This window comes from Papaver somniferum, chromosome 2 (assembly GCF_003573695.1).
Source record: "Papaver somniferum cultivar HN1 chromosome 2, ASM357369v1, whole genome shotgun sequence".
Taxonomy (NCBI): Eukaryota; Viridiplantae; Streptophyta; class Magnoliopsida; order Ranunculales; family Papaveraceae; genus Papaver; species Papaver somniferum.
Window position 1 is genome coordinate 52,314,865 of NC_039359.1, and position 11,104 is coordinate 52,325,968.

The 11,104-nt window shown below is 34.4% G+C and overlaps 1 pseudogene; it reads left to right on the forward strand.

The window, feature by feature from the left end:
• Window positions 1–1,652: 1,652 nt before the first annotated feature.
• Window positions 1,653–4,428, forward strand: LOC113351008 (annotated as a pseudogene).
• Window positions 4,429–11,104: the final 6,676 nt, after the last annotated feature.

Consider the following 11,104-nt stretch of genomic DNA (forward strand, 5'->3'; position numbering starts at 1 on the left):
CCTGCAAGTTTCCAAGTTTAGTTTGATTGGTACTTCAATGAATCGCGTATAGTCGCCAGGTTCACTATTTCTAGTTTGTATTAAAAGAGCACCAGGCTCTAATGCACACAAAATTTCTCAAAAGAAATCTTCAGTTCCAACATCGTACCTAGAGATACCACTCTTTTCGATTCTGTTCTCTCTTGTCACTATCATGCTAGTTACAAGATAACTTGGCTTTCCAATTGTACTAACACAAAATATACAAGTAGTCTAATTTATTCTGACTGTAAAAGTTAAAATCAATCACAGATGACGATACACAATATAAGTCAAACACCTGAGCTCTGAGATACGCATACACCATGGAATTCTAACATAAAAACCCTAAATATACAAGTAGTCTGTTTCTGTTTTTCACCCAAAACATTAAACCTTATATAATCTACTAATAACATACATGAAACCCTTTTTAGTTATAAATCTAATCTTCTAGATACAAAATTGTTACCTGGAAATCACCAAATAAAAAAAAATAAAAAAAGAAGAAGAAGAAGAAGAAGAAGCAAAGCCCAATAGTTTTTGGAACAATCTTTGGAAGAAAACTAATCGACAAACTAAAGTAAAAATTAAAAATCATAACCTTTAATTTTTATCACAGCATCAATTATGTACATCACTTTTAATAAGCAACTGAGAGTGATTTCCATTTTACACTGGGCTACAAATAAAATTTCTAACCAAACTCATACTAAAAAAGATTCTCAACCAGTGAGGGGGCGGGCTAAAGCCCTGCTTAGCCCCCTCATAGGTTCGTCAGGGCCAACAACTGTGGCCAGCTACTATGAAACTGGCATGGCATGCATATAATTAAACAAAATGTTCAGATCTAAAATGAATTACCCCTCCGTTCATTTTTAATAGGCTGGTTTTGTGTTTAGAGAAATTGAAGGAAATTAAAAGAACTAATCATTGAAAGTGGTTCTTACGACACTTGTCAATAAAAGAAGTGAAGTGAAATAGTCCACATGACACTTGTCAGCAAAAGAAGTTAAGCGAAATGGTCCAAATGACACTTGTCATCAAAAGAAATTAAGAAAAAATGGTCCCAAAAAATTAAAATAACATTGACTTTCCCAATTAGGAAACCAACCTATTTTTTTGAAACATTTATTTTTAAAAACCAATCTATTAAAAAGGAAGGGAGGGAGTAGAAAAGAAAAACAAAAAAGTGAAAAACATAAACAACCAGAAAAGTATAGATGTACTACATGGAACAGACGTAGGTAAACCAAATAATGCAGGGTACTGATTAGTTATTGTATTGGATTCTCCTAGGCACGTTCTAAATCCTCAAATCACCGCCATATCTGGCGAGACAGCCATAATGGAGATACTGAATGACATCAGATACAACTTGATATTGTTTACAAAAAAAAAAAAAAAACATGCATCGAAACGTGATAAGCATCTTCAATCCCTCATCTGATACTTCGATACAGATACTGATACCAGTACTGTATAGCCACTTTAGGGTAAGATCGGGGCGGATGAGAATCCACTCTTAATAAGTAGACAGATTATATATTAGTTCTCGTGAATTTTGTGGAACTGATCAAATCGCTACTACTCTCTTTCTTTCTGGTTCTTCAATCAGTTTTCTTTCTTTTATGATGGAACATTCCTACTTCCATTGCCCTCATTTGAGATTTGCAGTAACCTTTTTCGTTCCTGTTCTTCTGGTTGGATATGTCAGTGCTCATTCTACTTCTTCTTTGGGAAACTATATTCCTTGCAATTTTCCAGCCATCTTCAATTTTGGTGATTCAATTTCTGATACTGGGGCTTGGTCTGCTGTTTTCGGACAAGCTTGGGAACCAGCAGGGGAAACATATTTTGGTGCTCCTGCTGGAAGATATTCCGATGGACGCCTCATCATCGACTTCATAGGTATGGATATAAAACCAGAATCACCTATTTTAATTGTTTCTCACCTGATCATATGCAGGTTTTTCATCAATATATCTTTCCTCTTTCTAAGTTTTTGCATTTACAAGATCACTCAGACTATTAGACCGTATGTTCTTAGGTGAAATTAAATCTCGGGTTTCTTTGGTGGAGTTAACATATCAGGACTTGGTTAAAAAACAAACATCTGCCATAAGTTTCTCAAAACACAAAGGTTTCTTAATATTTTCAGCGGAGAAACTTGGGTTGCCTCATCTCAGTGCGTATCTCGATTCGATTGGAGCAAATTTCACTCATGGAGCCAACTTTGCCACTGCTGCGGCAGGAATTAGAAAGTGGAATACCTCATCTGGACTTTAGTCCAATTTCACTAGTCGTTCAGAATATTGAATATGCACAATTCACAACAAGATCTCAAACACTTCGTAATCGAGGTAATATTCATAATTATTTTTGAATTTTTTACATCATAAGTAAGTCGATAACTTTATCAATTCATATTTTATTTTATACGTGGGGTTTTCCAAATTTTGATGCCAAAAAATGAATCCTTTTCGCGTGGTTTATACACATTTGATATTGGCCAGAATGATGTCACTAGTTATTACATTGGTATGCCAATGGAGCAAGTTAGAGATCTAATATCTGACACACTTAATCAATTTTCAGAAAATATTAAGGTAAGTAAAAGTTTTCATTTTTGTTCTTTTTCTCGTGGAGTTAATTGCGCACCACTTACTCTAGCTTAAGATCACTTTGCAGTCTGCTACAAACGGTTACCAAATTCTAGTGCGGGTTACTAAATCCTTATAAAACACAAAACAGTCCTCATCATTGGATATTACTGGCTTGGTAACCTTTCATGAAACTTGATAACCCCATGTAGCAGTCATGTTTTTTCCGGATATGAACTAAAATCTGCATGTGCGATGTACTTGTTTAAGGATATCTATGGTCGAGGAGGGAGATATTTCTGGATCCACAACACTGGTCCAGTTGGATGCTTAGCATACATGATAGATTCCTTACAAATCGCTCCAGGGAAAATCGATGAAGTGGGTTGTGTCAAACCTATCAATGAAGTAGCTCAGTATTTCAACCGTAGGTTAAATGAAACAGTTGTTAAACTCAGAAAACAACTCCCATCAGCTGCAATCACGTACGTAGATGTCTACAAAGTCAAGTATTTACTCATCAGCAAAGCTAAAAAATATGGTAATTAATTAATTTTCTACTTTGATATAGCAATCGAGGTTTGTTGTTAGTTTGTGACTGAATTCAAATGCATTTGATTTGATGATTTTAGATTGAATTGTATATGTGGTACAGGATTTAAGCAGCCTCTTAAAGCTTGTTGTGGGCGTGGTGGCAAGTATAACTGTAACTCAAAATATGGATGTGGAGCAAATATGAAAGTAAATGGGAAAGAGAGACTGATCGGTTAATGCAAAAATCCAAAGGTTAAGATTGTTTGGGATGGTGTCCATTATACTGAAGCAGCAAACAAATTTGTGTTTGATCATATCGTTGATGGTTCTTTCTTAGACCCGCCAATGCCATTGACTCTGGCCTGCCATAGACCAAATGTTGGAGTCTTGCAACAAGAGAAGAAACATCAGATGTATCAAACAATAAATATAAAGAACCGTATCAAACAACTCTACCACGAATAAGTTGATGAGCGCAGAATCACAGGTTCAACAAGCTGTCCTTAACACATTAGTTCGCGGGTATACTCTAAATTAATGCTAAACCCCAACGTGCGAAGATGTGTCCAGGATAAGACTGCCCGATATAACTTGTATTAGTACAATACAAGTTACCCACTCTCAAACTCAGCAAAGGAGATTTAAGTAAAACGCCGCACGAAAATAAAAGCAAGAAGATGAAGAAAAAAAACCTAGAGATGGTCGCTGCTTGTGTGTTTTGAAAAGAGATTTTCGAGTTGTATTTATAGGAAAATTAACTTGCAAATCAAGTTAGGTTTAGGTTTTTTCTTATAAAACGAGTTTTGTTTCTTGTAAAACAATTAAACACAAAAAATGAATTTTTCCATGAATAAAACTCTTAAATAAATTATTTATCAAGTTAAAAACTTGCAAAAAATAATTTCAAGTAGACACGGACTTGGTGCTTGGTACACGCGCATGGGCATGAGTTGAAACATGATAATATAGTGAAGCATCTCTTTAGTTTTCCACAATGTGGGACTAAAGGTTCCATTTCATTCACTCAAAAATGAGTGAGTATCTTTAGACCCTTAGGTCATGAGATCAAACCACACCAAAACCAAAAAATCATTTATTAAATAACTCATTTTCTCCAACACCAACTTCGCACTAACTATTATCCTTCGTAAAAAGAGACATTCTCAGTGAACCTGAGATTTTTAATCTCCAAGTACTTAGCTCATTACTTTGGTTCAGGCGATCAAGGCCGGTTCGTATTGGAAATGCTGTCTATCAGGCAGGATATATGTAATGTTATCCATTCTTGCCTCAACCATTCATCTTTTTCATGTGTCGTCTGTCATGTGTTACAACTTACAACATGGTTCTACAACATCCAACCTTGGTTGGCAGTATCCGTGCAGTTCCCAACGAACCCAACCCAACTTGGACTGGTCCAAATTCGGGTTCAATTCTTTTGGTGAATTCAAGCCCAATGCTATATCAAAAGCACATAAGAAAAAATAACAAAGAGAAAACTAAGACAGTCTCAAACACAAGAAGAAAACATGCCAACTCCTGAACTGTAACTGAGAGCGCCACATAAGTTGCATACAACCATGTAGTTGGAGGTATCCAGTATACCTGCCATCTGGACAATTAAGCAACACAGTGACGACAATGAATTTCCATAAACATGCACCTGATAGGCTTCCGAACCCTTAAACAATAATCTAATCAAATACCAATAATATCCATGCACCATGTTTTAAAAAATTCAAAGACAGTGCGACAACTAAACATCATCATTATTATTATCGGTTTACATTATACTGAATAATATACGAATTAGAGATGAAATTCAGATTTCCATTGATATAGTTCAATATATTAAGCTTTCTAAATTCCAAAGCCTATCAGGTTAATTACTGCTCCAAATCTTCAACTGACCTGCGTAACAGATAAAGAGCCGCTAGAATACATAAAGCTTAGAGAAGACAACAGAATGAACAATTGTGTAAACATTTTTATCAACTAAATAAATGCGCAGAACATTTTTTGAGAAACCTATGGTACCCGTATTAGGAACTAAAATAAGCAAGCATACAATAGTTGTGCAGGGAGATTTATGTTCTTGCTTTTCTCACACGCAAGCCCTAGAGCTTGGTGAAATTTCATTTAGGAATATCACAACTTTCAGCTATATATGTCATCAATGTCAATCCAGGCATATAGATAAACTTGCTAATAATCCATTTCTCCATGGAAAAAAGTTAGGTATTACTAACTAATCTTAGAAGTTAGGCATTACTTAAAAGTTACAGCATAGAGAAATGACATTCTAATAAGGGCAGAAAAAAGTTTGAGTTTTCATTAAACCATGGAGTTGAATATTACTTACCCAGGTAGAATATCCTTCTTTATGCATCGACCTCCCCTGCAGAATCCAATTTCCCCGTTTCTCAGTGATTCTTGGGATGAAAAACGAATAAATATAGGGTCTGTTTGTTTTCCACAACATATCAGAAATGGGAAAAATACGGTATAGTCTAAAAGTCAGTCCAAAAATACGGTTTAATCAAGCCCGAGTCAACTAGGAACAAATTAGTCCAAAATATGGAAAAGTACACTAATAACCCTCATCATCTACAATTTAGTCTAAATATTTACAGTTTAGTCCATAGTGACTTGTGATGATGTCAGCAATTTTAATTAACATAAAAATAATTAAAAAACAATTTATCTTTTGAATCGCTTTTCCAAAATTCGCAAACTTTATATATTCGGAAAGCTCTTTTCGAGCTCGACAAAAAGAGTACCCATATGACCATATAATTTTCATTTTTTAAATATCTTAGTTCACACTGGTGTAAGACATATACACATCTACAAAATTCCAGAAAATCCAAAGACAAGACAAGGTGCACCAGTTTTTACACCACATACAACTCCACCTGGGCACCACTAACAAGCATGCTATTCAAATCTAACACAAGCCACTCTTTCTGTTGAGCAGTATCCTTGCTCTCAATAACCTTGAATGTACCGTATACATGCAATGCAATCCCAACGGAGCCACTGCAAAAGCATTACAAAAAAGATCCCCACTCAGATTAAGCACAAAGAAGATTGTTTAAGATAAACAAAACTTAGTGAGACTAATGAAAATGCGCATTAAAAAGACCAAAGTAAGGCATGATCAGTTCAAACATTATTATCGGTGTAGGAAAATTGTACAAACTCCACGGATATCTGCACGTAAATGTTAAGATCCATTCGAAGTAGAAAGCAAATATGTACACCGGTAAATATTATAGGTACACCAATATGTACACTTATAGAAGGATGGTAACTTAATTCCCAAGAGACACTGTCAAGATAAATCGACAACTCTAAAAACCATGCACTGCTAGAATAAAGCATCCTTTATTTCATTTCAAAGATCACTTGGCTTACACAGTATCATTATTCTGAGCAGTATGTAAGACTGAACTAAAATTAGACCAAGGAGACCAGCATATCAGAATTATGAAACATACCTCTCTTTGTCAGTGAGGATAAATATTCAAGTCAGCTTAGACGTGGAAGCTCACCAATTCTTTGGGAACATTTGCTGTCAAACAAAAGTGGAAACAAATTAGAACAGGATTAGAATAGGATACCAAAATAACCTAACAATATAAATCCATATCAAATTATAATTCATACAATTACTACATATCATATTATAATTCCTGTAAAGCGGTTAATAAGTTTACGGAATGTTTAAAGAAATACGAAATTTAAGATATTAGAAGCTCAGGTTGAACTTGTAACTAAATAATGTCAATTGCATTTTGTAAAATCTTAAAAAACCAAGAGCTATTCCATGAAAATAAGAATTAGAAACTGCCAAACTAATTCAAAAGAAAGGGCAAGGTGGGAGATGAAATTTGATTTCGGGTCGAAAATCGAAGAGTTGGGTAAATCCAAAATTCAAGGGAGGGTAACTTTAACAAAATCCAAACAACACGACTTTATAGCTCCATAACCTAGATAAGTCACACGAATTCTAAACTAGGAACCACGTGTTTAGTACCCCATGCCACACAATATCTTAACGGTCAAAAAGTGTACAATTATGTGCACATTCACGAATGGATGAACAACTATGTACACATTAAAAATCAATATGTGTACAATTATGTACATATCAAGAATCACATGTGCACAACTATATACACATTAACAATCGATAACAAAATATAACAACATCAAATTAATATTTCATGATCATCACCTAGACATCGCACCCAATAAACAGGTGTATAACTATGTATACATTAATCTTCATCATGTATACAACTATGTACACATCGCAAAACATTTAAGTGGTGTACAAGCATATACACCTCGTATAACTAGAACAAAAGAAAAAACAGTGCACTTTTATGTACACCGCGTATAACTGGAGTACAAGAAAATATACCTATATTGTAGAAACTGCAAGCTCAACAGCAAGTCTATTTTTCTTTTAGTGCTTCACCATCAATCAGCCTCATCCAAAAGTGGAAGGTTGGGAATGTCGTTCTCCATCTCTGGCACTTACAATTAAAGAAAACGGGTAACAATACAAATATGAAAACCAACACATAAAAGAAAAAAGTAGAACAATGCATTAACAATTTAACTAGCATACATGAAAATACACATCTATAAAATCTAACAAAATCTAGCATTCATAATCCAAAATGAAGATTATAATTTTGTTTCTCCATTCATCACCAAGTGAAATTGAGGTGTACAATAATGTGCACATCCTATATGAATGAACAAGTCATTTCCTCTCTTAAGTCCTTACCATGAACAAGTGTACAATCAAGTACACCTTGCTGTGTCCTAACAACTTATTAGTCTTTTACCTTTTGTTTCAGGTTGTAAAAAACAAACAATAAGTACAATACTATACTAGATAGCAAATAGTCGGTGAGAAACATAATTTAGAAGAGACCAAATAGAAAATTACAAACGTTAATGCATGAACTTGAGCGATAATTTATTGTCACTATGAAACATCCCAGTTAATCTAACCGGAAAAATACAAACATACATCTCAAATAGCTTTTTAATTTTAGACTATCACATAAAACAAAATCTTCCACAAGAACAATACAACATCAGAATCAAGAAATGCCAAAAGTAGGTACACTAAAAAAGAGAGGTAGAAATGCCAACTCTACCTCTTTAGAGTTGGAATCTTTAGAGTGAAATTAATTTCATTTTTTTTTGTGGAACTAAAGAAAAGGATGGTAAATGTCCTAATTACACTTCGGTGGATGAATTCAGTATGCTGTAAATAAGCTTAAAGAACAAGGAACCATGTACCCATATGGATATCCACATAGCAATACCTATATATTGTTACAAACTAAGACTATAAAAAACATGAAAAAAAAAGAAGCTTGCAAACACAAAAAGATAAGCTCAATCATATATGATATTACAATACTTTCAAAATAGTATTGATATCAGATACGATTCACAATCACACAAAAGCTTACAACCAGTGAGACTTACAAAACTTCAAATTAGGTATTTACGTTGAATATATGAAAATGAAATTTAGCGGATTCTGAAAGAGAATCTAGATCTAATTAGAGAGATGATGAGACTGAATTTTACATATATTAGCAATTGAAAGACAAATTAACAAAATAGTTGAAACTACATACAAAACTTACATTCCTTAAACGGTGCAATCGGATCTTCTTCCTTTATCTCTTTCAGTTAGTTGATCGTAACTAAACTCACTCTTGCGATTTACATATCAGCGAAATTAAACAACACCGATAATCGTAATTTTCCGTATATGGTATGAAGAATAATTTATGTGAGATAAGATTAAGGGCTAAATGGAATTGAATGAAATAAATCTAAGATCAAAACTATAACCTGTAGTACGAATCTCCAGTGAAGAACAACAGTACTAATTGTAATCGCCTCTGTGCTCCGTCTCTGTCTCTCCCTCTCCAAAAAAAATAAAAATAAATCTTAAATGTGAAATATAAATATCGAAACACAGAAAGGGTGATGTGGGTAATAAGAAAAGAATCTATTTTCTGAATCGGCAGAAATTTGGACTAACTCGTCCCTATTCGGACTAAACTGTTGGACACAGGGATTTTTTGGACTACAGAGTACTGGGCTTCTGATGAGTGGACTAAAGTGTCCTAAACCCAGTAACTTTGGGACTAAACGTCAATTTCTACATCGGAAATTCAGATGTTAGGTTCTACAGTTACATCTGTACGTCACTGGGTAGGGACGGACCCAACGGGCTATAATACTTATTTAGGCCCGGGTTATTACCTTTGGTAAGCCCAATTATTTTATTTTAAGCTTGTGGATCTAGAAGGATATCCGGGATAAAGTTCAGGTTGACCCTCTCATAGATCCGTTCCTGTGTAGAGTACCGTCAGGGATCATAAAAAAGGAAAACAGATTATTTTTAACCGTTTTTTTTTAATAACCCTGCGAGACTAATCATGGGAATTTCAGAAGAGAAACTCAATAGTGATCTAGGCTACCTTTTGTCATTGGGATAACTAATAGACAAGTGAGGCCCAGTCACTTCTCCGTCAATCTAGCGATTTCTTTAATTCTTTAAAAAAAATAATCTGTACTCTTAAAATAAATGAGAAATATGACGAAAGAATCATCCGTTCAACAAATTATATGAAAGGAAAAATATCCATTCGTCGAAGTTATTATTGTTTTTTGGTGCGTTAGTTGTTAGTTATGTTTTGAATCGTGTTCCATATCTTCATTGTATAAGATTTATCCTGAAGTCTGGAATTTATTTGTGCTATTAGGAAATGACAAAGTACATGGCATATAATAACAAAATTAAAAATGGAGTTTGGTATGGGTCTTATTTCCTGGGAACTACAATAGTGTGCAGGAGCAGGAACTCTTAAAGTGAAGCAATGAATTGGTAGACGGAGAACTAGCAGGGATGGGAACAATGGTTTCAGAAAATGGGGAGAGGAACCAACAGCTCATCACTAGTGGAAAATAGAAGTTCCGCGACTGCTAAGACAGTTCATATATGCGAGTTGAATGACCTGTTTTGACGGTCTCAGATAGGGCCGCTGGTAAAGCTTTTATTTTTGTAAAACCTAAAGCAGTGGGTCGCGGGACAACGACCGGTTTTAACATTAAGAGACATCAGACTAATTAAATTGGTCGTAGATATATATAAATTGTAATATATAAAAAAAATTGTTTTTGATCTGCTGAAATGCCTGCAGAATCTGCAGAAATGAAAATAAAATAAACTGAACCTCATAAATTCAAAATAATCTTTTTCATTTAAAATTCACTGTATTAATTATGTTCAAAATCACACAAAAACGAATTTAAATCCCGAGTTTATACCAATTAACTCATAGCCAAAACAAGTGACTAAAAAATCTTTAGAGCGTCAATTTTCTCGCTGTAATATATGCCTTAAACGCACATAGGAAAGTGAGAGGGCCAACATAAGCAAAGTTCAGGATTTGTCAAGTTGAAGGATAGGTGATACAATAATGAAAATACAAGATGCAAAAGGAAACAACTTACTATCTTGAGAATCCATGTCAGGAATTGTAAGATATAGACAAGCTTAGTATCTCAGAAACTTGCACTAAAACTAGTGCAAGCTACTTGGATGAAATAGTATCTTGGGTTCTGATTTCTCTATTTCCATGAGCTTTTATGTTAAAGAGATCGAGAGTAGAAGAAGAAATAGAAAGGGAGATAAAAAATGTGAGAGAAAAAGGTATTTATATGCTCGATCAAATAATAAAAAATTATTACATATAAATCGATTTTCATCTGTCGCAGGATCGGCAGCAGATCTTGGGAAAAATGGTAATCATTCAGCGACTGTTATTAATAATCTCGGATTTTTTACGTGTTTTTATCATATCGGAGACCGCTATGTTAGGTAAACGGTCCAACTACCG